This window comes from Lactuca serriola, chromosome 4 (genome assembly GCF_051521515.1).
Source record: "Lactuca serriola cultivar US96UC23 chromosome 4, Lser_US96UC23_V15, whole genome shotgun sequence".
NCBI classification, from domain to species: domain Eukaryota; kingdom Viridiplantae; phylum Streptophyta; class Magnoliopsida; order Asterales; family Asteraceae; genus Lactuca; species Lactuca serriola.
This window is the reverse complement of record NC_136411.1, coordinates 271,106,649-271,130,303: the sequence shown is the minus strand read 5'-3', so window position 1 is coordinate 271,130,303 and position 23,655 is coordinate 271,106,649. Positions and strand designations below refer to the sequence as shown.

At 36.7% G+C, this 23,655-nt stretch overlaps 1 pseudogene; it reads right to left on the bottom strand.

Moving 5' to 3' along the window:
• Window positions 1-9,655: 9,655 nt before the first annotated feature.
• On the bottom strand, window positions 9,656-22,900 carry LOC145099350 (uncharacterized; annotated as a pseudogene).
• Window positions 22,901-23,655: the final 755 nt, after the last annotated feature.

Sequence of the window (23,655 nt, the reverse complement as noted above, 5' to 3'; positions counted from 1 at the left end):
TGTATGGTGTGAATCCTTACATGCCCTTGTATTTGATTCCATTTCCAAAAGGATGAATTGGTTCACAAGGATACTAATGACAAGTTGAAGGCCATGATGAAACTACACCAACACGTTCGTGTGAAGATTGAAGCCATGAATGACGTGTACAAACAGAATTCCAACATGCATAGGAAACCACGTGTATTTCAAGATCGTGACTTGGTTTAGGTGCATATAAGGAGAGAATATTTTCCTAACAAACAGAAGAACAAAAGTTGATACCAAGAGCTGAAGGTCCTTACAAAGTGGTGTCACATGTCAATGATAATGCTTATAAGGTGGATCTGGGAAGAGGCTATAGAGTGCATGCTACCTTTAGTGTGGAAGACCTTTCACCATATCTTGTTGAGGATGGCCTTGATGAATTGAGGTCATTTCCTTTCAAATGGGGAGGGGATGATCCATGCATGGATCATGAAAGCCCAAAAGGTGATGGATTAGTGATTACTAGTAGGCTAGAAGGTGGTTTGGACTCTATGGTTGGGTTGTGCATGGTAACCTACGAATTGATTTAGGGTCGCATGAAGGCTACAACAACATTTTAAAGGCTTCATAAGTGCTCAAAATCGTTACTTTTTGCTTCATCAAGCCTTCTAGCCATTTTTTATACTCTTTGGTGGATTAGGGTTACATTTTAATGCTTCTTGTGGCACCTTAATGGAGCATGGATGCTTTTTTCGTTCATTAGTATCTCAGACGTTTTTTTGGTGTGGTTTCATAAGTTTCTTTAATTTTCATTATTAGTTTTACTGAGTAGTTGGTTAGGTGGCATGTGACCACCAACTTTGTAACAAAGGCTTCATATAAGCCAAGTATGCATGGCAAAAAGAGATAGATGAAATTTTTAATCAAAAGAACCCTTGTTCACTTTGAATTATAGTTATAGTTCACTACTTTTCATAGTCGAGACGTGTTCTTGACTTGATATGCATTCAATCAAATATTATGTCTTAGATAGTTATCAAGGGTATACAACTTAGTAGGTCTTGATTTATTACTAATCTATCTATTTCTTCCCATACACCTATCATTTGTGGTTGTTATTCTAGCTTAATTTACCAAAACGCAACCCTACTCACTTAATCAAGCCCATAAAGGCATCAAAAGGCAATCACCTTTGTGTCCCTAAACATGTAATACGGGAGTTGCTGATTCGTGAAGCTCATGGTGGTGGTTTAGCGGGTCATTTTTCCATTACCAAAACTTTGGACATGCTTTAAGAACATTTTTTCAGGCCTAAAGTGTTGGATTAATGTCTAAGTCCATAACTATAATTGGTAAGACTTGACCCGACCCGGCATGGTCCATTTGGGTTGCATGGCATCATGCACTTGGATAGACTAAAATGAGAGAAATAACACTTAAGGTTTATTAATATATTATAAGTTCTAATATATTAATAGAGATTATTTAATTAGTATTGGTCAAGAATTAATCTAGAATTAATTAAGTGATCAAAAGAAGACTAATTAAATATATGGGTTGATTGTGTAAATCATCCATACTTATATAGTGGGCTAATGGTCCATGGATTATCAAGTTGGGCTAAAACCCATTGGATGCTCCATGGATGCTCCATGGTGTATTTGAACCCATGGATCCAAGGAAATGGAAAGCCATGACAATTAGGGTTTACCCTAATTGTAACAACTATATAAGCATCTTATTGATGTGAGAAATCGGACACTAGATATGCATAGAGGGCAAGCCGATTCTTGAAGTGTTCTAATTTCTCTCTAAGTTATTCCAAGTGCTTATGGTGTTGTGTGAACCATTTGAGGTGTCACACTTGGGGCACTAGGCACTCAAGCTTCATGAAGACAAGCGCCAACAAAAGGTATGTTATTCTAACTTGTGTTATTCAAAGTTTTGTATGCTAGAATAGAACAATACCTTGGAAAGTTGATATTTGCATGTATAATAGAGAAAACATAGATCCAAGGTATTTAGGGTTGCATGTACACTTAGGAGTGTTAGATTGCTCAAAACCCAACAGTGGTATCAGAGTCAGGTTTGTTTTCCTATTATACTTGCTTAAACTGCTTAAAAATCGACTTTTGGTGCTGTCTGCCCAACAGACTCGCCGAGTCCATGAAGGGACTCGACGAGCCCAAGGAAAAATGCATCCAACTCGCCGAGTCTGTTCATGCACTCGACGAGTTGGACCCTCAGACAACATATTTTCGAGTTTTGGTGCCGGAATTGGTCTAGAATCATTACCTTTGACTGTTTTGGGCTTATAAAACTTGTTTTGAATGTGGTAATGATTGTGTTAAACCAATTTCAATGCTATAATAAAAGTTTCAAGTTTATATGTGTTCATGTTATTCTTGAAAATTGTTGATTATGGATGATCATGCTTATGAGTTTTGCTAGATCATAGGAATTGTGTGCAAATTGTTTGTTGATATAATTCATGATCTTGTTGAAAATTGTATGAAGTTCATAACTTGTCCTCAAGTTATGAATTTTCATGAATTTTATGTTTCCTTAATTTATGAGTTAGTTTAGATTGATAATGAAAAAAATTATGTTTTAGTTGTTTTCAATCCATATTAGTCTAAAAGAAGTTCATAAAATATGTTTTTGTAACTTGTCTTCAAGTTATGTGAAAAGTCATATTTATGAATCTTAAAAACTCATAAAAGTTTTGTAGGTTACATAAAATGTAAGAGTTTTTTCCATTAAATAGTTTAATGACTCCATAACTTGTCCTCAAGTTATGGATGTTGAAGAGACACTTCTTTAAAGTGTTTTTTAAAGAATAAGGGGTTACATTAAAATGAAGAGTCTTCATTTTAATGAACCATTAAACTCATAATTTATGATTTAAAGAGTCTTGAAATAGTTTCAAAACTTGCCCTCAAGTTTTGGAATTTGAAAAGTTACTCCTCATGTATACTTTAATTCCAAATTGAACATTGAAATTTTAAAAAGTTTAAAATTCAACCCTTATACTATTATTATAATTTTAATTATATAGATATGTATAAGAGGAAGTCAATCTTACCGTTAGTAGGCCTCATTCACGAAGCCGGTCTATAAGGGGGGGTATAAGGTTACTGCCTATAAAATGGCAGTTTAATGGGTGTCCACTCTCACCCACCGCTTCCTTGACTGGTGGAGGGTCGTTAGCCGAACGGGTAGGAATGGACTATAATTCTCCCTTCATTAAAAGTATAATGAAAAATACTAAGTAACTAAACACTTATAAATTCCCAATCTTAGTTACTTAGGAAAATGTGAAAAGGTGCTAGCCCATAAAATTACACTTTGTACCTTACCAAGTCGTTAATGGAGCGTGTGTGGTTAACCGGCACACTAACATGGACTAGTAAGAGTGGCAAAGGGTGACTTGACTTTATTATAGATCGGTGGAGCGTGTGTGGCTAACCGGCACATCGATTAGGTAATATTGTTAAGGGTACCAAGTCAATTTGTATGGTTATTCACACCTTGTTTGTGATCCTCGGCATCCCAGTCACAAATTTGAGAGGGCACGATCGAGATTCAAACATGCCATTGAAAAGTTCAATGTATCTCAAAAGATCTAGGAGTTTCAAAACCAATAAAACCTAATAATAAAATATTTCGTTTTCATGGTGGAAATTGGTAAATCGTCATTTACCTACCTTCAATTATTTTATAATTTGGATTACGGCATCCCTCTTCCAGTTATAAATAGGTTGTTGGGTCCTAGCCTTAATATTTCATATTGGGTGTTATATTAAGGACTTTAAATCAACTAACTTGAATTTCTCCCATTATAGATGTCTAGTTTAGACAGCTATGGTCTTCCCAAATCTTTAGGAACAAGCTTCCTAATGAAGATGATATCCAAAATGGTAATCAAGGTGAAAGATCAATCCCTTTGTTGGGCATTTGTGGAACTAGAAATCATACTTCACTTCATCCACCTCCTCCAATAAATCTCCCTATCCCACAAGTTTTAAGATTTGATAAGTTCTAAGTCACTCAATCCCTATTGGCAAGCAAAGTCTATATGTGCTTAGATCTTGGGGATTAAGCCACATATTGACGAGTCGAGAGAGTCGGGTGTCGAAGTCTCGAGGTAGCTGGCTGCTGACTTGGTTCTTCAGTCACTCCCTGATGACAGGTCGCGACAAGACCCTTAATGATCTTACCTATTTGCTTGATGATGCTAAATCAGCAATGATTTGGAGCATTAGTAAAGCAAATTGGATTGGAAGATCTACTTTCCAAACCTATTTGGACATTGAAAATGGTGACATTGGAGGTCCAGAAAAAACCTTCTCTTCCCAATGGAAAGGGATCGGCCATAGTCAACTCGGTTGACCAAATGGTAAAGAGAAAGGTTAAGTCTGTGATAGTCCCATGTACCGTTTCCAAAGAGTCCATAAGATTTTGTTGCCAAAGGAAAGACATTGGTTGTGAAGCTGCTAAATTTACCTGAAACATCTTAAGGATGGTAAAGTCAATAGGTTTGACTCTACTTCAGGTAAAGTCCATTATCTAACTCTATTAAGTTTCTATTCTGAGATTCTTATTGCATAATGTGACGAGGTCACATGTTGATGTTTTAAGAATCAAAGAAAAGGTGAAGAAACTTAAAGGAAGTATATACTGATTCTGATCGCGAAGATGGATTTCGATCGCATGGTTTGGTGATCAGAATTTTGAGTTGTTACTTAAGCGTTATGATATATTGCTTAGGAATAGATAACAACAAGTTTTCCATATGGATTGTAAGGATAATTTTTCCGCAAAGTTTTAAAATAAAAGGAAAAATGGTTTTGATTTTATTTATTTTAAGTATCCTTACAATGACATTTGTGAAAAATTGTTGATTATATGTTTCCATTGATAAGCAATATGGGTAAATGGATTTGATTCTTTCATTAGTGGAAGTGTCATAATTTACCAAATAAGGAAAGATTCTCATCAACCAAGTTTCAGTTGGATAGAAACTTGGAATTATGCAACTTGTATTGTATGATCATGAGAATTTTTGTATATATTTGGAAAATTAAATCTAATTCCTTGTTTACATGTATATGTGAATCAAGTGAAGGACAAAGGGATCGGATACACTTGGATGTGCGTTGATCAGGTCCACCACAAAGTTGATAAGATTATTCATTATGATTTACTAAAGTTTAGTAAATATGGTTATACTTACAAGTTTAAGTATAGTTCTGGATCATTGGAGAAGTTTCAATGATAGACATAATGAGTAAGAAGAATCAAATAAGGCAGAAAGATAAAAGTTTCTCTAATCTGAAGAGATGGGAGAGTTCTTGAGTATCTTGCTTTATGATTATCTTAGTGATTATGAAACCATGTCACAATTGATCCTCTAAGGACACCTTAGTTCATTTTGTTTGGCTAAGGAGAGGAATCGTGAATTGTTGAAATGGTTAGATCAAAAGATAAATTATACTTCGCTCCAAAATTAAATCTTGGAGTCATACTCCAAGACTAAGCCTTGAGTGACATAATCTTAAGAAAGGTTTAAAACACTTGTTAAATGTAGAGTAAAATGTGTTCTTACTCTTGTACATTTGAAATTGGTAAGTTGTGATGTTTTGGATAAAACAAAGACCAACTAAGACCAATTGTGAGAAGTGTTTAACTTGATAAAAATCTACACTAACTCTTGAATATTCGTTTTTGTCAAGGAATGGTTCTTGACAAAGAGAATCTTATATGTCAAGAGGTCAGTGGGAGTCTTAAAAGGATCTTAAAATAGATTCAAGAACTAATCAAGAGTTTTGTTAATCACTAGACCACGACTTGAGGTTTGTAACCTATCGTGTTGACATATTCTGCTCCCATTCCAGTTAAAGTTGGTTTTGCATTGGAGTTCTAAGAGTTCTCAACTGGTTGCATAACAACTTGGAAGCAATGGCAGGCCCTTGAGCTGCCAGGTGGCAAGAAATTAGATTGAGTTCAGTCCATATGAGTTTGGATTTGTCATTAACCTTGTCGTGTGATTATGGTTATGTCAAATTCACATGGATAGGAACACATACACCATCAAAATCTAAGTGTCATAAGTTTTCTCTCCGATTAATGAAAATGATAGTGAGGAAACTCTTTCACTAAGTAGATTTAAGTGGATAGCAAGTGTGAAGTTTGCATTCTCATGTCGTTCGTGGAGCGTGCGTGGTTAACCGGCACACTAACTAATGAGAATGGCAAAGGTTTAGACTCACATGTGAGCTATCTAAGGAAAGGTTTAGACTCCAGGTGTATGATTTGATAAAGTCTTATCAAGGCAATCTAGTATCAGAAATCTGACTGATTTCTAGGTACATGTCAAAGGTAGTGGGAGCATAAAGTGTTATGCTAGTTAGATAATAATCATTATGCAAGTGGGAGCATGATGATTATGTTGGAAGTTAGCAATGTTAATTTATAGAAAACAAAAGTTTCAACTCGTTTTGAAAAAAGTTGTTTTACTATAATTAAGGGAGAGAAATTTATACTTCATTCCAATTCTACAAGCTTAGATTGAGATTTTAATCATCTTTAGTCAAGAATATATATGAATGTTATGTTGGAATGGTTCAACATAAGGAATTTCTATATATGTTGCTTTCTCAAAATTCGATTATGATTACGACATCCCTCTTCATAGTTCGAATTATGAGAACATGGCAAATAAAAATTTTATAGCATGAATCGTATCCCATATGCTTCGGATATAGGATCGATTGCATGTGTTATAATACTCATCCATTCTAAATTTTCCTAATGCTTAGGGCGTTAAGAAGGGAAAAGGGATTAGAACTGGATATGACTAAGATGATTAAGCAATTGTCCAGAACAATTTGGGGTTTTCTAGAGTTTAGTTAATCATGGACAATTGGAAGTATAGAGTAAGGATCATATTGACATATTTTGGAAAGAGGCAACTCTTGTTCAAAAGTGATGGTCAAGATGGGAATATGGAATTGTTTCCATAGGTGGAAATTATCCTTTGAATCTGTGTAAGATTAAAGAACTTAATGCAAAGAAGGATGTTCAAAGAAATATACTTTGAATTTGAGACTTCATCTCCATGGAATTGCTTTCCATTGGAATACTTTGTAATGTTTGTTGCCAAGTCTTTGTGACTTGTGTGAATATCATTACAAGAGGATGATTGCATAGATTACGGTAAATGACAAGAACTTGGTATTCTTACATTTACAATAAGGATTGGGATTGTGAAATGAGAATCATTGAAGTCATGTTCAATTGATATACATTTCAAAAAGAGATGACAATATGTAAACATAGTGTGCATACTTGGAGTATGGCATAGCTATTGTTTAGAGAAACATAGTATGCATGCTTGGAGCATGGCATCACTACTGTTTCAATTCAAGTATTAAGTTGATTAATCGAAACATGAATAATGAGTGATCAATATGGTGCTTAGATAAAAGGTGTTTTATTTATGCTCAAAGTGTTGAGGCCATATAGGACTAGTATTATTTTGTGTTTCACTTTGCATGTTTTGACTTCCAGAATAACCAGGCCATTCTCCCGAATGACCAAGTTATTCAAACCATCCACAGTCGGTCATATGTTGGAAGTAGATATGAATCAAGACTGTCGTGAATTTGGCTTGTATGATTTGTCTAAAGTGCTTTAGACAATGCAATGGTTGCTACAACGTTCATGAGTACTCATAAGGGCTGAGTATTGGATTCAACCCACGCTCATTTGGATTCACTTCATGGATTTTATCACGAGTGAATCATGAGACGATAATATCTTATATTCTTCAAACCTAGAGATATGAGTTGTTGCCTATGAGTTGGTTATACATTGATTGTACGAAAACGCATTGGTAACTCGATGCTATAAAACGTGCCTTTGTGTATGATTCAACAAGTAGTCAGTACAAGCATATGAGTCGAAGTTTATCCATTCCTTTTACCCTCAGAGGGATAAAAGCGATATATGTGGGCCCCTCGATGATTTAGTGATGACAAAAGTAAGTGCTCGGCCGGGCCTGGACTGATTTGATTTGTTCAATTAGTCAGTCGTCATAAATCAGAAATCGGGAAACAACAAATGGACAGAGAGAATGATTATAATCCATGTCTCAGTCCATATGATATCTAGAATGGAGGAATATATGATCACTTATCTAATGGACAAGTCATTGACAGAGGTCAGAGTTCATCTACAAGGTCAGAGTTCGACAGAAGCTTTTGAGAGCTACGATTGCTAGTCGGGTTCTGAAGTCATACTTGCAATAATAGTTTTAGACTTATCCAAGTGGGAGACTGTTGGATTAATGTCTAAGTCCATAACTATAATTGGTAAGACTTGACCCGACCCGGCATAGTCCATTTGGGTTGCATGGCATCATGCACTTGGATAGACTAAAATGAGAGAAATAACACTTAAGGTTTATTAATATATTATAAGTTCTAATATATTAATAGAGATTATTTAATTAGTATTGATCAAGAATTAATTAATTGATCAAAAGAAGACTAATTAAATATATGGGTTGATTGTGTAAATCATCCATACTTATATAGTGGGCTAATGCTCCATGGATTATCAAGTTGGGTTAAAACCCATTGGATGCTCCATGGTGTATTTGAACCCATGGATCCAAGGAAATGGAAAGCCATGACAATTAGGGTTTACCCTAATTATAACAACTATATAAGCATCTTATTGATGTGAGAAATCGGACACTAGATATGCATAGAGGGCAAGCCGATTCTTGAAGTGTTCTAATTTCTCTCTAAGTTATTCCAAGTGCTTATGGTGTTGTGTGAACCATTTGAGGTGTCACACTTGGGGCACTAGGCACTCAAGCTTCATGAAGACAAGCGCCAACAAAAGGTATGTTATTCTAACTTGTGTTATTCAAAGTTTTATATGCTAGAATAGAACAATACCTTGGAAAGTTGATATTTGCATGTATAATAGAGAAAACATAGATCCAATGTATTTAGGGTTGCATGTACACTTAGGAGTGTTAGATTGCTCAAAACCCAACATAAAGTTGTTGGGGACGTAACCAACATAGTGGGCAAGTGTGTTACATGTCGAATGATGAAAAAAACTTTCAAGGATGGTGTTTGCACTCCTTTACCGGTTCCTATTCGTACTTGGCAAGATGTGTCAACGGAATTAAGTATTGCTTTGCCTAGAACTCAAAGGGGGAAGGATTCCATTATAGTGGTGGTGGATAGGTTTTAAAAAATGGTTCACTTTTTGCCATGTTATAAAACCAATGATGCATCTAATGTGTCTGATTTGCACCTTAAATAGGTAGTTCGCTTGCATAATATTCTTAAAACTATCATTCCTCATAGGGATTCCATGTTTTAAAGTTACTTTTGGAACACTTTGTGAAGGAAAGTTGGTACTAAGTTACTTTTTAGTACTTCTCATCATCCACAAACTGATGTGCAAACGAAGGTGACTAATAGAACTTTGGGTACGTTGTTCAGGGGGTTGGTTAGCAAAACTCAAAACAGTTGGACTTCAAACTTGTACATGTTGAGTTTACGTGTAATCATTCCCCTACTTATGCTACAGGCCACTCTCCTTTATACTTACATGTCTTTGTATTTGATTCCATTTCAAAAGGATGAATTGGTTCACTAGGATACTAATGAGAAGTTGAAAGCCATGATGAAACTACACCAACACATTCGCGTGAAGATTGTAGCTGTGAATGACGTGTACAAACAGAATTCCAACATGCATAGGAAACCACGTGTCTTTCAAGATGGTGACTTGGTTTAGGTACATATGAGAAAAGAACATTTTCCTAACAAACAGAAGAACAAAAGTTGATGCCAAGAGCCGAAGGTCCTTATAAAGTGGTGTCACATGTCAATGATAATGTTTATAAGGTGGATCTGGGAGGAGACTATCGAGTGCATGCTACCTTTTGGTGTGGGAGACTTTTCATCGTATCTTGTTGAGGATGGCCTTGATGAATTGAGGTCATTTCCTTTCAAAGGGGGAGGGGATGATCCATCCATGGATCAAGAAAGCCCAAAAGGTGATGGATTAGTGATTACTAGTAGGCTAGAAGGTGGTTTGGACTCAATGGTTGTGTTGTGCATGGTAACCTACGAATTAATTTAGGGTCGCATGAAGGCTACAACAACATTTTAAAGGCTTCATAAGTGCTCAAAACAGTTACTTTTTGCTTCATCAACCCTTCTAGCTATTTTTTATACTCTTTGGTGGACTAGGGTTACAAATTAATGCTTCTTGTCACTCCTTAATGGAGCGTGGACGCTTTTTACATTCATTAGTATCTCAGACTTTTTTTATGTGGTTTCATGAGTTTCTTTAATTTTCATTATTAGTTTTACTGAGTAGTTGGTCGGGTGGCATGTAACCACCAACTTTGTAAAGATAAGCCAAGTATACCATGGCAAAAAGAGATAGATGAAACTTTTAATCAAAAGAACCTTTGTTCACTTAGAATTATAGTTATAGTTCACTACTTTTCATAGTCGAGACGTGTTCTTGACTTGATACGCATTCAATCAAATATTATGTCTTGGATAGTTATCACGGGTATACAACCTAGTAGGTCTTGATTTATTACTAATCTATCTATTTCTTCCCATACACCTATCATTTGTTGTTGTTATTCTAGCTTAATTTACCAAAACACAACCCTACTCACTTAATCAAGCCCATAAAGGCATCAAAAGGCGATCACCTTTGTGTCCCTAAACATGCAATATGGGAGTTGCTGATTCGTGAAGCTCATGGTGGTGGTTTAGCGGTTCATTTTTCCATTACCAAAACTTTGGACGTGCTTTTAGAACATTTTTTCAGGCCTAAAGTTGTTGGGGACGTAACCAACATAGAGGGCAAGTGTGTTACATGTCGAATGATGTATAAAACTTTCAAGCATGGTGTTTGCACTCCTTTGCCGGTTCCTATTCGTCCTTGGCAAGATGTGTCAATGGAATTAAGTATTGATTTGCCTAGAACTCAAAGGGGGAAGGATTCCATTATAGTGGTGGTGGATAGGTTTTCAAAAATGGTTCACTTTTTGCCATGTCATAAAACCAATGATGCATCTAATGTGTCTGATTTGTACTTTAAAGAGGTGGTTCGCTTTCTTAATATTCCTAAAACTATCGTTCCTCATAGGGATTCCATGTTTTTAAGTTACTTTTGGAAAACTTTGTGAAGGAAAGTTGGTACTAAGTTACTTTTTAGTACGTCTCATCATCCACAAACTGTTGTGCAAACGAAGGTGACTAATAGAACTTTGGGTACATTGTTGAGGGGGTTGGTTAGCAAAACTCAAAAACAGTTCGACATCAAACTTGTACATGTTAAGTTTGCATGTAATCATTCTCCTACTTATGCTACGGAGCACTCTAATTTGTAAGTGGTGTATGGTGTGAATCCTTACATGCCTTTGTATTTGATTCCATTTCCAAAGTATGAATTGGTTCACAAGGATACTAATGAGAAGTTGAAGGCCATGATGAAACTACACCAACACGTTCGTGTGAAGATTGAAGCCGTGAATGACGTGTACAAACAGAATTCCAGCATTCATACGAAACCACGTGTATTTCAAGATGGTGACTGGGTTTAGGTGCATATAAGGAAAGAACGTTTTCCTAACAAACAGAAGAACAAAAGTTGATGCCCAAGAGCTGAAGCTGCTTACAAAGTGGTGTCACATGTCAATGATAATGCTTATAAGGTCGATCTGGGAGGAGACTATGGAGTGCATGCTACCTTTAGTGTGGGAGACCTTTCACCATATCTTGTTGAGGATGGCCTTGATGAATTGAGGTCATTTCCTTTCAAAGGGGGAGGGGATGATCCATGCATGGATCATGAAAGCCCAAAAGGTGATGGACTGGTGATTACTAGTAGGATAGAAGGTGGTTTGGACTCTATGGTTGGGTTGTGCATGGTAACCTACGAATTGATTTAGGGTCGCATAAAGGCTACAACAACATTTTAAAGGCTTCATAAGTGCTCAAAACCGTTACTTTTTGCTTCATCAAGGCTTGTAGCCATTTTTTATACTCTTTGGTGGATTAGGATTACAATTTAATGCTTCTTGTGGCACCCTAATGGAGCATGAATGCTTTTTTCATTCATTAGTATCTCAGACGTTTTGTTATGTGGTTTCATAAGTTCCTTTAATTTTCATTATTAGTTTTACTGAGTAGTTGGTTAGGTGGCATGTGACCACCAACTTTGTAACAAAGGCTTCATATAAGCCAAGTATGCATGGCAAAAAGAGATAGATGAAATTTTTAATCAAAATAACCTTTGTTCACTTTGAATTATAGTTATAGTTCACAACTTTTCATAGTCGAGACGTGTTCTTGACTTGATACGCATTCAATTAAATATTATGTCTTGGATAGTTATCACGGGTATACAACTTAGTAGGTCTTGATTTATTACTAATCTATCTATTTCTTCCCATACACCTATCATCTGTGGTTGTTATTCTAGCTTAATTTACCAAAACACAACCCTACTCACTGAATAGAGCCCATAAAGGCATAAAAAGGCAATCACATTTGTGTCCCTAAACATGCAATATGGGAGTTGCTGATTCGTGAAGCTCATGGTGGTGGTTTAGTGGGTCATTTTTCCATTACCAAAACTTTGGACGTGCTTTAAGAACATTTTTTCAGGCCTAAAGTTGTTGGGGATGTAACCAACATAGTGGGCAAGTGTGTTACATGTCGAATGATGAAAAAACTTTCAAGCATGGTGTTTGCACTCCTTTACCGGTTCCTATTCGTCCTTGGCAAGATGTGTCAAAGGAATTAAGTATTGCTTTGCCTAGAACTCAAAGGGGGAAGGATTCCATTATAGTGGTGGTGGATAGGTTTTCAAAAATGGTACACTTTGTGCCATGTCATAAAACCAATGATGCATCTAACGTGTCTGATTTGTACCTTAAAGAGGTAGTTCGCTTGCATAATGGAATAAAACTATCGTTCCTCATAGGGATTCCATGTTTTTAAGTTACTTTTGGGACACTTTGTGAAGGAAAGTTGGTACTAAGTTACTTTTTAGTACTTCTCATCATCCACAAACTGATGTGCAAAGGAAGGTGACTAATAGAACTTTGGGTACGTTGTTGAGGGGGTTGTTAGCAAAACTCAAAAACAGTTGGACATGAAACTTATACATGTTGAGTTTGCGTGTAATCATTCCCCTACTTATGCTATAGGTCACTCTCCTTTATAAGTGGTGTATGGTGTGAATCCTTACATGCCTTTGTATTTGATTCCATTTCCAAATGATGAATTGGTTCATAAGGATACTAATAAGAAGTTGAAGGCCATGATGAAACTACACCAACACATTTGTGTGAAGATTGTAGCCGTGAATGACGTGTACAAACAGAATTCCAACATGCATAAGAAACCACGTGTCTTTCAAGATGGTGACTTAGTTTAGGTGCATATGAGGAAAGAACATTTTCCTAACAAACGGAAGAACAAAAGTTGATGCCAAGAGCTGAAGCTCCTTACTAAGTGGTGTCACATGTCAATGCTAATGTTTTTAAGGTGGATCTGGGAGGAGACTATGGAGTGCATGCTACGTTTAGTGTGGGAGACCTTTCGCCGTATCTTGTTGAGGATGGCCTTGATGAATTGAGGTCATTTCCTTTCAAAGGGGGAGTGGATGATCCATGCATGGATCATGAAAGCCCAAAAGGTGATGGATTAGTGATTACTAGTAGGCTAGAAGGTGGTTTGGACTCAATGGTTGGCTTGTGCATGGTAACCTACGAATTGATTTAAGGTCGCATGAAGGCTACAACAAGATTTTAAAGGCTTCATAAGTGCTCAAAACAGTTACTTTTTGCTTCATCAACCCTTCTAGCTATTTATTATACTCTTTGGCGGATTAGGGTTACAATTTAATGCTTCTTGTTGCTCCTTAATGGAGCGTGGACGCTTTTTACATTCATTAGTATCTCAGACGTTTTTTCATGTGGTTTCATGAGTTTCTTTAATTTTCATTATTAGTTTTACTGAGTAGTTGGTTAGGTGGCATGTAACCACCAAATTTGTAACAAAGGCGTCATATAAGCCAAGTATACATGGCAAAAAGAGATAGATGAAGTTTTTAATCAAAAGAACCTTTGTTCACTTTGAATTATAGTTATAGTTCACTACTTTTCATAGTCGAGACGTGTTCTTGACTTGATACGCATTCAAACAAATATTATGTCTTGGATAGTTATCACGGGTATACAACCTAGTAGGTCTTGATTTATTACTAGTCTATCTATTTCTTTCCATACACCTATCATTTGTGGTTGTTATTCTAGCTTAATTTACCAAAACACAACCCTACTCACTTAATCAAGCCCATAAAGGCATCAAAAGGAAATCACCTTTGTGTCCCTAAACATGCAATACGGGAGTTGCTGATTCGTGTAGCTCATGGTGGTGGTTTAGCGAGTCATTTTTCCATTACCAAAACTTCGGACGTGCTTTAAGAACATTTTTTCAGGCCTAATGTTGTTGGGGACGTAACCAACATAGTGGGCAAGTGTGTTACAAGTCGAATGATGAAAAAAACTTTCAAGCATGGTGTTTGCACTCCTTTGTCGGTTCCTATTCATCCTTAGCAAGATGTGTCAATGGAATTAAGTATTGCTTTGCCTAGAACTCAAAGGGGGAAGGATTCCATTATAGTGGTGGTGGATAGGTTTTCAAAAATGACTCGCTTTGTGCCATGTCATAAAACCAATGATGCATCTAATGTGTCTGATTTGTACTTTAAAGAGGTGGTTCACTTGCATAATATTCCTAAAACTATCGTAGCTCATAGGGATTCCATGTTTTTAAGTTAGTTTTGGAACACTTTGTGAAGGAAAGTTGGTACTAAGTTACTTTGTAGTACGTCTCATCAACCACAAACTGATGTGCAAACGAAGGTGACTAATAGAACTTTGGGTACGTTGTTGAGGGGGTTGGTTAGCAAAATTCAAAAACAGTTGGACATTAAACTTGTACATGTTGAGTTTGTGTGTAATCATTCTCCTACTTATGCTACAGGGCACTCTCCTTTATAATTGGTGTATGGTGTGAATCCTTACATGCCTTTGTATTTGATTCCATTTCCAAAGGATGAATTGGCTCACAAGGATACTAATGAGAAGTTGAAGGCCATGATGAAACTTCACCAATGTCACACCCCAAAACCAAGAACGGCGGAAACGTTCTGGGGCGGAGGACGTCATGTAATGTATCACATCAATGCAAAGTAGTAAATAAGCAACATCATCCATTGCATTAATAGTATAATTTTAATTACATTTGAGTTCTTTCATAGTATAATTCTACCAAATGAATATTCAAAATAAAAGACGAGTCTTGACCGCTCCGTCTTCACCGAACCTGGTATTCGTACCTGCCTATCGGTGTCCTGGGAATACAAGTTATTTTGAAAGCGAGTATCAACAATAATGCTGGTGAATTCATAAGTATTTATGTGACTTTGATTTGTAAAGCTGTAAAGAAAAACCTGTAACTGTTTGAAGGAAAGTTTGTACCAATGAACATATTTCTAAGTAATTGTAAACATTTGAAAACTATAGAAAATCCCATATTTTCTACTAGTACAAAAAGTAGCCTTCTACCAAGACACTACTGTTTTGACGGTTTGCTTTTAGAAATCCAATATTTGCTTATAAGTGGATAGTAGTTTAAAAGTCCCAAAAATGAATTATCATGGTGTATTTCATGTTCAAAATAGTAGATTTGTATACGTATATAATCGCTAAGGTATTTGATAACCCCGTAAATCAACGAGTTTTTAATACTCCATGTGAGTTTTATAACCATGCTAATGACCCAGACTGCCTGTAACAACGTTCTTCAGGCGTTGGAATGTTATGACATTTGTCACCCCAGGCCTGCCGGCCTAGCTGTAGCTAACAACTTAGGTGTGGGATTGTCAATCCCGTATAGATCTATACACAAGTATCACGCTCCCCCTACAAGGAATTATGGTATATAATATAGGACTTAATAATGCATACTCGAAAGTACATGAAGCGTATCACAAAACCTAGTATAAAACAGATTTACGTATGAAATTGTCTATTTGTTCTTGTATATGAAAATATCTCTTTGATATGGTACTTGTAATATGTAAAATTTCATGAATATCAAGTACACTATCTTATGTAATCGTATTTCTTTCAATTGTATATTCTTGAAATTGTATGCCTTGTAATTGTATGTAATCGTATCTCTTCATATAGTATGTAATGTATTAGTATAGACTCATAAATAAACAGACTCTTATGTGATTTGCTTTGTACTTGGAATGGTAAGTAGTATCTCCTAACTATACCTATTATAGTTACTAGTATTGTACGTGTATAAGCGAAGTGTGTCTTTGTTACCCAAAGGTATTGAATCAACGGATGGAAACTTTTATGTCTATATATGTATACATGCTATATATACTTATATATATATATATATATATATATATATATATACTCATATATTGGCGTGCATTTGACAATAAAAATATAAAAAGAAGTTTTGTAAAACCTTTGAAAAGTTTAATAAATAAAAATTGATGACTTGATGTCAGTTTTTAAGACGATTTGAAAGTAGTTTGTTTGATAAAAACAATTTTTAAGTATAAGAAGACCTTTGTTTGAAACACGATTCTAACAGCGTTTGAAAGGAAATATAAACTATGTAAGGCAGTTGGATAAAGAGTTTTTAACATGTAAAAATGTTTGTCGTGAACTATTATAGTTTTTCCAAAAGTTTGTTTCGTTTGTATAATAAACCCTAGTGAAATGCTCACTTGTTATGTAAAGTGTAACCTTTGTAGTGACATAAATGAACTCATTTACTCAAAGTATTGATAAAGTGTTTGATTTGTATGTATTTATCCACACATTTAATTTAAAAAGACAAGATGTTATCGTGATATATTTTGTGTACTAAACTTTCCATGTAGTAGTTATGAATCACATATGGTTTGCTTGAATAAGAGAGTATATAATGAAACTTTAGGTTACACACGATAATAATCGTGTGTTTACTTGTATTCCCCCCCCCCCCCCCCCTTGAAAGCGTATAAAAAGCATTGATAACATATTTGAAAAGGTAGTTTATAGGGGTATGAACTCACTTGTTCGGTTTGAAGAGAGTGGGACTGGAGTCGAGCAGATCTTCAACCGCGGAAAGCTGCGTCTTCGAGCTTCTCGGGGGTCTCGGTAGCGTAGAACCTTCGTCGGGGGCTCGGGTGTGGAAATCGAGGGTGTCGGGATGGTCTCTGGTATGTAAGAGTGATGCGTGTATGGGCTTGATTTGGTGAGTAGGGTAGTGTTTAGGTAAATTAAAAGAGAATAGTAACCACAAATGATATATGAATGGAAAGAAATGGATAGATTAGTAACAACTCAAGACCTATTAAGTTGTATACCGGTGAAAACAATCCAAGACCTATTGGATTGAATTCGTATCAAGTCAAGAACACGTCCTAACAAGATAATTTGTGAATTATAACAATAATTCAAAGTGAACAAAAGGGTTCTTTGATTAAAAATTCGTCTATTACTTTTTCCATGCATAATTTGGCTTTATATGAAGCCTTTATTACAAATTTGGTGGTTACAAGCCAACCAACCAATTATTCATTAAAACTAGTAAATAGAAATTAAGGTAACTCTTGAAAGAACACAAAAAAAACGTCCATGAGACTTGTGAATGAAAAAAAAACGGCTATGCTTCATTAAGGAGCCATAAGAAGCATTAAGGAGTCATCATAAGCATTAAAGTGTAACCCTAATCCACCAAAGAGTGTCAAAAACGGCTAGGAGGCTTTATGAAGCAAATAGTAACGTTTTTAGCACTTATGAAGCCTTAAAAATGTTGCCCTAGTCTTCATGCAACCCTAATTCAATTTGTGGGTTACCATGCACAACCCAACCATTGAGCCCAAACCACCTTCTAGCCCACTAGTAATCACTAATCCATCACATTTTGGGCTTTCATGATCCATGCATGGATCATCCCCTCCCCCTTTGAAAGGAATTGACCTCAATTCATCAAGTCCATCATCATCAAGATAAGGTGAAAGATCTCCCACATTAAAGGTAGCATGCACTCCATGGTCTCCTCCCAAATCTACCTTATAAGCATTATCATTGACACGTGACACCACTCTGTAAGGACCTTCAGCTCTTGGCATCAACTTGTTTTTCCTTTTGTTAGGAAAACGTTCTTTCCTCATATACACCCACACCAAGTCACCATCTTGAAAGACACGTGGTTTCCTATGCTTGTTGGACTTCTGTTTGTACAACTCATTCACGGCTTCAATCTTCTCACGAACTTGTTGGTGTAGTTTCATCATAGCCTTCAACTTGTCATTAGCATCCTTGTGAACCAATTCATCCTTTGGCAATGGAATCAAATCCAAAGGCATGTAAGGATTCACACCATACACCACCTCAAAAGGAGAGTGACCTGTAGCATAAGTAGGAGAACGATTATAGGCAAATTCAGCATGTGCAAGTTTGATGTCCCAATCTTTTTGAGTTTTGCTAACCAACCCTCTCAACAAAGCACCCAAAGTTCTATTAGTCACCTCCGTTTGCCCATCCGTTTGTGGATGATGGGATGTACTAAAAAGTAACTTAGTACCGACTTTCCTCCACAAAGTGTTCCAAAAGTAACTTTTTTTTTTTTTTTTTTTTTTTTTTTGAAATAGCCAAAGCTCAGCAAACTTTATTAAAAAGAATAAAAGAATACAAACACCAAGATTCAATCAAATAACAAAAATAACCAGCCTATCCATAACCAACTACCAAACCACTTCCTAATAATAAGAACTAACCACTCACAACCCCAATAATCCCTAAAATCCTTAAAGTTAGCCCAAGGACTTATTGAATGAGGGAAAAAAGGTAACTTCACCCCCTTGCACCTCCAAAAACTCCGAGAACCATAAAAAAAATAGCAAGGGGTAAGGCCCTTAAAAAAACCCTCAGTCCAAAGACTAAACTTTAAAGAAAATCCAACTAAGACCAAAATTCTCAACCAACAAATCACAAATAGAATCCAAACATAATTAAGACTGTTAACCAAAATAACAATGCAATCCCAATTAATCTCCAATAGCTGATCAAATTCACTTCTTCTGTCTCTTTTCCAATTCTTCATTCTCCTCTTGAATTTCAGCATGAAACTCTCTTCCTTCTTTTCACTAATGTCCATCTTCATCCACTGCAAAAGATTCCTGCAAAGAATACAAATCCCAACGAACCAAAGTTCCAAAAGTAACTTAGAAACTTGGAATCCCTATCAGAAACAATTGTTTTAGGAATACCATGCAAACGAACCACCTCTTTAAAGTACAAATCAGCCACGTTAGAGGCATCATTTGTTTTATGACATGGCACAAAGTGAGCCATTTTTGAAAACCTATCCACCACCACCATAATGGAATCCTTCCCCCTTTGAGTTCTAGGCAAAGCCATAATGAAATCCATGGACACATCTTCCCAAGGACGAATAGGAACCGGCAAAGGAGTGTAAACACCATGCTTGAAAGTTGTTTTTGCCATATGACATGTAACACACTTGCCCACTATGTTGGTTACATCCCCCAACATCTTTGGCCAAAAGAAATGTTCTTTAAGCACCTGCAAAGTTTTGGTAATGCCAAAATGACCAGCCAAACCACCGCCATGAGCTTCACGAATCAACAACTCCCGTATTGCATGTTTTGGGACACAAAGGCGATTGCCTTTGAATAGAAAGCCATCTTGAATCACAAATTCACCATTAGGACCACCTGCACATTTCAAAAACATATCTCCAAAGTCCATATCAGATTGATAATGGTCCTTTAGAGTTTCAAATCCCAAGAAACGAACATCCAAAGTCACCAACAACGAGTAACGCCTCGAGAGTGCATCAGCCACCACATTGCTTCTACCATCCTTGTATTTGCATGAGAAATGAAAGGATTGCAAGAACTCCACCCACTTTGCATGTCTTGTGCTCAACTTTTGTTGCCTATTGATGTACTTTAAGGATTCATGATCAGAATGCAAAATAAAATGATTTGCACGCAAATAATGACTCCAATGATCTAAAGCACGGACAATAGCATAAAACTCCTTATCATAAGTGCAATAATTCAAACGAGCACCACCCAACTTTTCAGAAAAATAAGCAATAGGACGTTTGGATTGGATCAAAACAGCCCCAATACCAACTCCACTTGCATCACACTCCACTTCAAATGGTTGAGAAAAATCAGGAAGAGCCAAAATAGGAGCATCACACAACAATGCCTTGAGTTTCTCAAATGCCTTTTGAGCTTCTTCTCCCCATGCAAAGACTCCTTTCTTCAAACAACCTGTTATGGGACTTGCAATGGTGCTAAAATCACGAACAAATCTTCTATAGAAAGAAGCAAGACCATGAAATGATCTAACTTCAGAAATATTAGTAGGAATAGGCCATGACTTGATTGCTTCAGTCTTGGATGGGTCCACGGACACGCCATTTCTTGACACCACAAAACCCAAAAATGCCACTTCTTCCACCAAAAACGAACATTTTTCTTGCTTCCCATAGAGTTTTTGAGCTCTAAGCGTCTCGAAAACCTGTTTTAAGTGCACCAAATGATCCTCCAAGCTCTTGCTATATACCAAGATATCATCAAGGTACACAACCACAAACCTGCCCAAAAAAGATTTTAGCACTTCATTCATTAGTCGCATGAAAGTGCTAGGTGCATTAGTTAGACCGAAAGGCATCACGGTCCATTCATACAAGCCATGTTTAGTTTTAAAGGCTGTTTTCCATTCATCCCCTTCACGCATACGAATTTGATGGTAACCACTTCTCAAATCAATTTTTGAGAACACAATAGAACCATGCAACTCGTCCAACAAATCATCAATTCTAGGAATAGGAAATCGGTATTTTATGGTGATGTTATTAACGGCCCTACTATCAACACACATCCTCCAAGAACCATCTTTTTTTGGAACCAACAAAACTGGAACAGCACAAGGACTTAGGCTTTCACGAACATAACCCATTTTCATGAGTTCATCAATTTGTTTTTGCAACTCTTTTGTCACCTCCGGATTACATCTATAGGCGGCTTTATTGGGCAAAGGAGCACCCGGAATAAGGTCAATTTGGTGTTCGATACCACGGATTGGAGGCAAACCCGGTGGTAATTCGCTTGGAAACACATCTTGAAACTCCAAAAGCAAATCAGCAATAGCGTTTTCTCCATGCACCATCTTCTCCACCTTTGCATGCTCTTTGGCCACAAGCATGTAGATAACATCACCTTTGTCAAGAACTTGCTCCACCTCCCTTTCACTAGCAAACATAGAAAGATTAGGTTTTTTTACTTGTTTAGAATTCATGGACCTTATGGCCGTTGGGGACATGGGTTTTAACACAATTTTTTTATTATTGTGTTTCAACTCATATTCATTGCTCCTCCCTCTATGTAACACGTCCCTATCAAATTGCCAAGGACGCCCCAACAAAATATGACATGCATCCATAGGAATAACATCACACAACACTTCATCTTCATAAGACCCCATAATTAGACCAACTCTAACCTGTTTTGTCACCTTTATTTTGCTTCCATCATCCAACCAATGAAGAACATATGGTTTTGGGTGGTTTGTAGTAGACAAACCCAATTTGATCACCATTTCATTAGAAGCAACATTAGTACAACTTCCACCATCAATAATCAAACTACACCACTTGTTTCTAACCAAACATTAGGTGTGAAACAATTGGTCTCGTTGATCCATATCAGCCACGGTTTGAACCCCTTGAGTTTTAAGGGTTCTAAGCACCAAAACTGTATCATACACCGGTGCTTCATACTCTACCTCCTCCTCTTCTTCCTCTTCTTGTTGTGTATCATAAAAAATACCCGCCAACCTCTCTTCTTCCTCCAACTCTTCACGACATTCAATGGCCTCCCTTAAAGTCACCACCCTTTTGTTTGGACAAGCATTTTGGTAATGACCAAAACCTTGACACTTGAAACATCTAATTTTCGCCAAACTAGTTTCTTTGGTACCACTAGTAAGTTTAGGAGCAACGGGAACACTACTAGAACCAGAAGGAGTAGAAACAGAATTTTGTCTATTGCTAGACTCGGGCTTGGACCACGACTTTGACTTGGGACTTTCGAGACTTGAACTTGAACTCCCACCATAACGTGCTTTGGCCTGCCCCTCCAACTTCAAACACAAACCACAAAGAGTTCCAAAATCAGCATAAGGATATAACTCCACAACATTGGCAATGTTGTAGTTCAACCCTTTTAGAAAACGAGTCATTTTTTGTTCTTCAATTTCTTCAATATCCCCCATCAAGGACAACTTCTCAAATTCATCAATGTATTCTCCAACACTCATTTTTCCTTGCCTCAAATCAGCAATCTTCTTGTAAGTGGCAATTCTATGAGTAGAAGGAACATATCTCTTTCTTAGCTTTCGTTTTAGAGAAAGCCAAGAACAAATTTTTTCTTTGCCTTCACGGGTTCTCTTGGCCTTAAGCCCTTCAAACCACAATGAAGCACCACCACTTAGCTTGAGAATGGCATACTTGCAGCTTTTTTCATCATCCACTTCTTTGAACTCGAACATTCTTTCAATCTTCCTTTCCCACTCCAAGTAGCGTTCAGGATCAGTTCCACCAACAAATTCAGGCAATTCAGACACCTTGAATTCTTCCACAACCCTATGTTCACCACGGCGGGGTTGCCTTCGATTTCCACCTTCTTGGATGTTTCTTAATGCTTCACGAAGATTTTGTAGGAACTTCGGATCATCAAAGTCCATTATGCGCTCTGATACCACTTATGATGCGTGTATGGGCTTGATTTGGTGAGTAGGGTAGTGTTTAGGTAAATTAAAAGAGAATAGTAACCACAAATGATATATGAATGGAAAGAAATGGATAGATTAGTAACAACTCAAGACCTATTAAGTTGTATACTGGTGAAAACAATCCAAGACCTATTGGATTTAATTCGTATCAAGTCAAGAACACGTCCTAACAAGATAATTTGTGAATTATAACAATAATTCAAAGTGAACAAAAGGGTTCTTTGATTAAAAATTCGTCTATTACTTTTTCCATGCATAATTTGGCTTTATATGAAGCCTTTATTACAAATTTGGTGGTTACAAGCCAACCAACCAATTATTCATTAAAACTAGTAAATAGAAATTAAGGTAACTCTTGAAAGAACACAAAAAAAACGTCCATGAGACTTGTGAATAAAAAAAAACGGCTATGCTTCATTAAGGAGCCATAAGAAGCATTAAGGAGTCATCATAAGCATTAAAGTGTAACCCTAATCCACCAAAGAGTGTCAAAAACGGCTAGGAGGCTTTATGAAGCAAATAGTAACGTTTTTAGCACTTATGAAGCCTTAAAAATGTTGCCCTAGTCTTCATGCAACCCTAATTCAATTTGTGGGTTACCATGCACAACCCAACCATTGAGCCCAAACCACCTTCTAGCCCACTAGTAATCACTAATCCATCACATTTTGGGCTTTCATGATCCATGCATGGATCAAAGAGTGTGT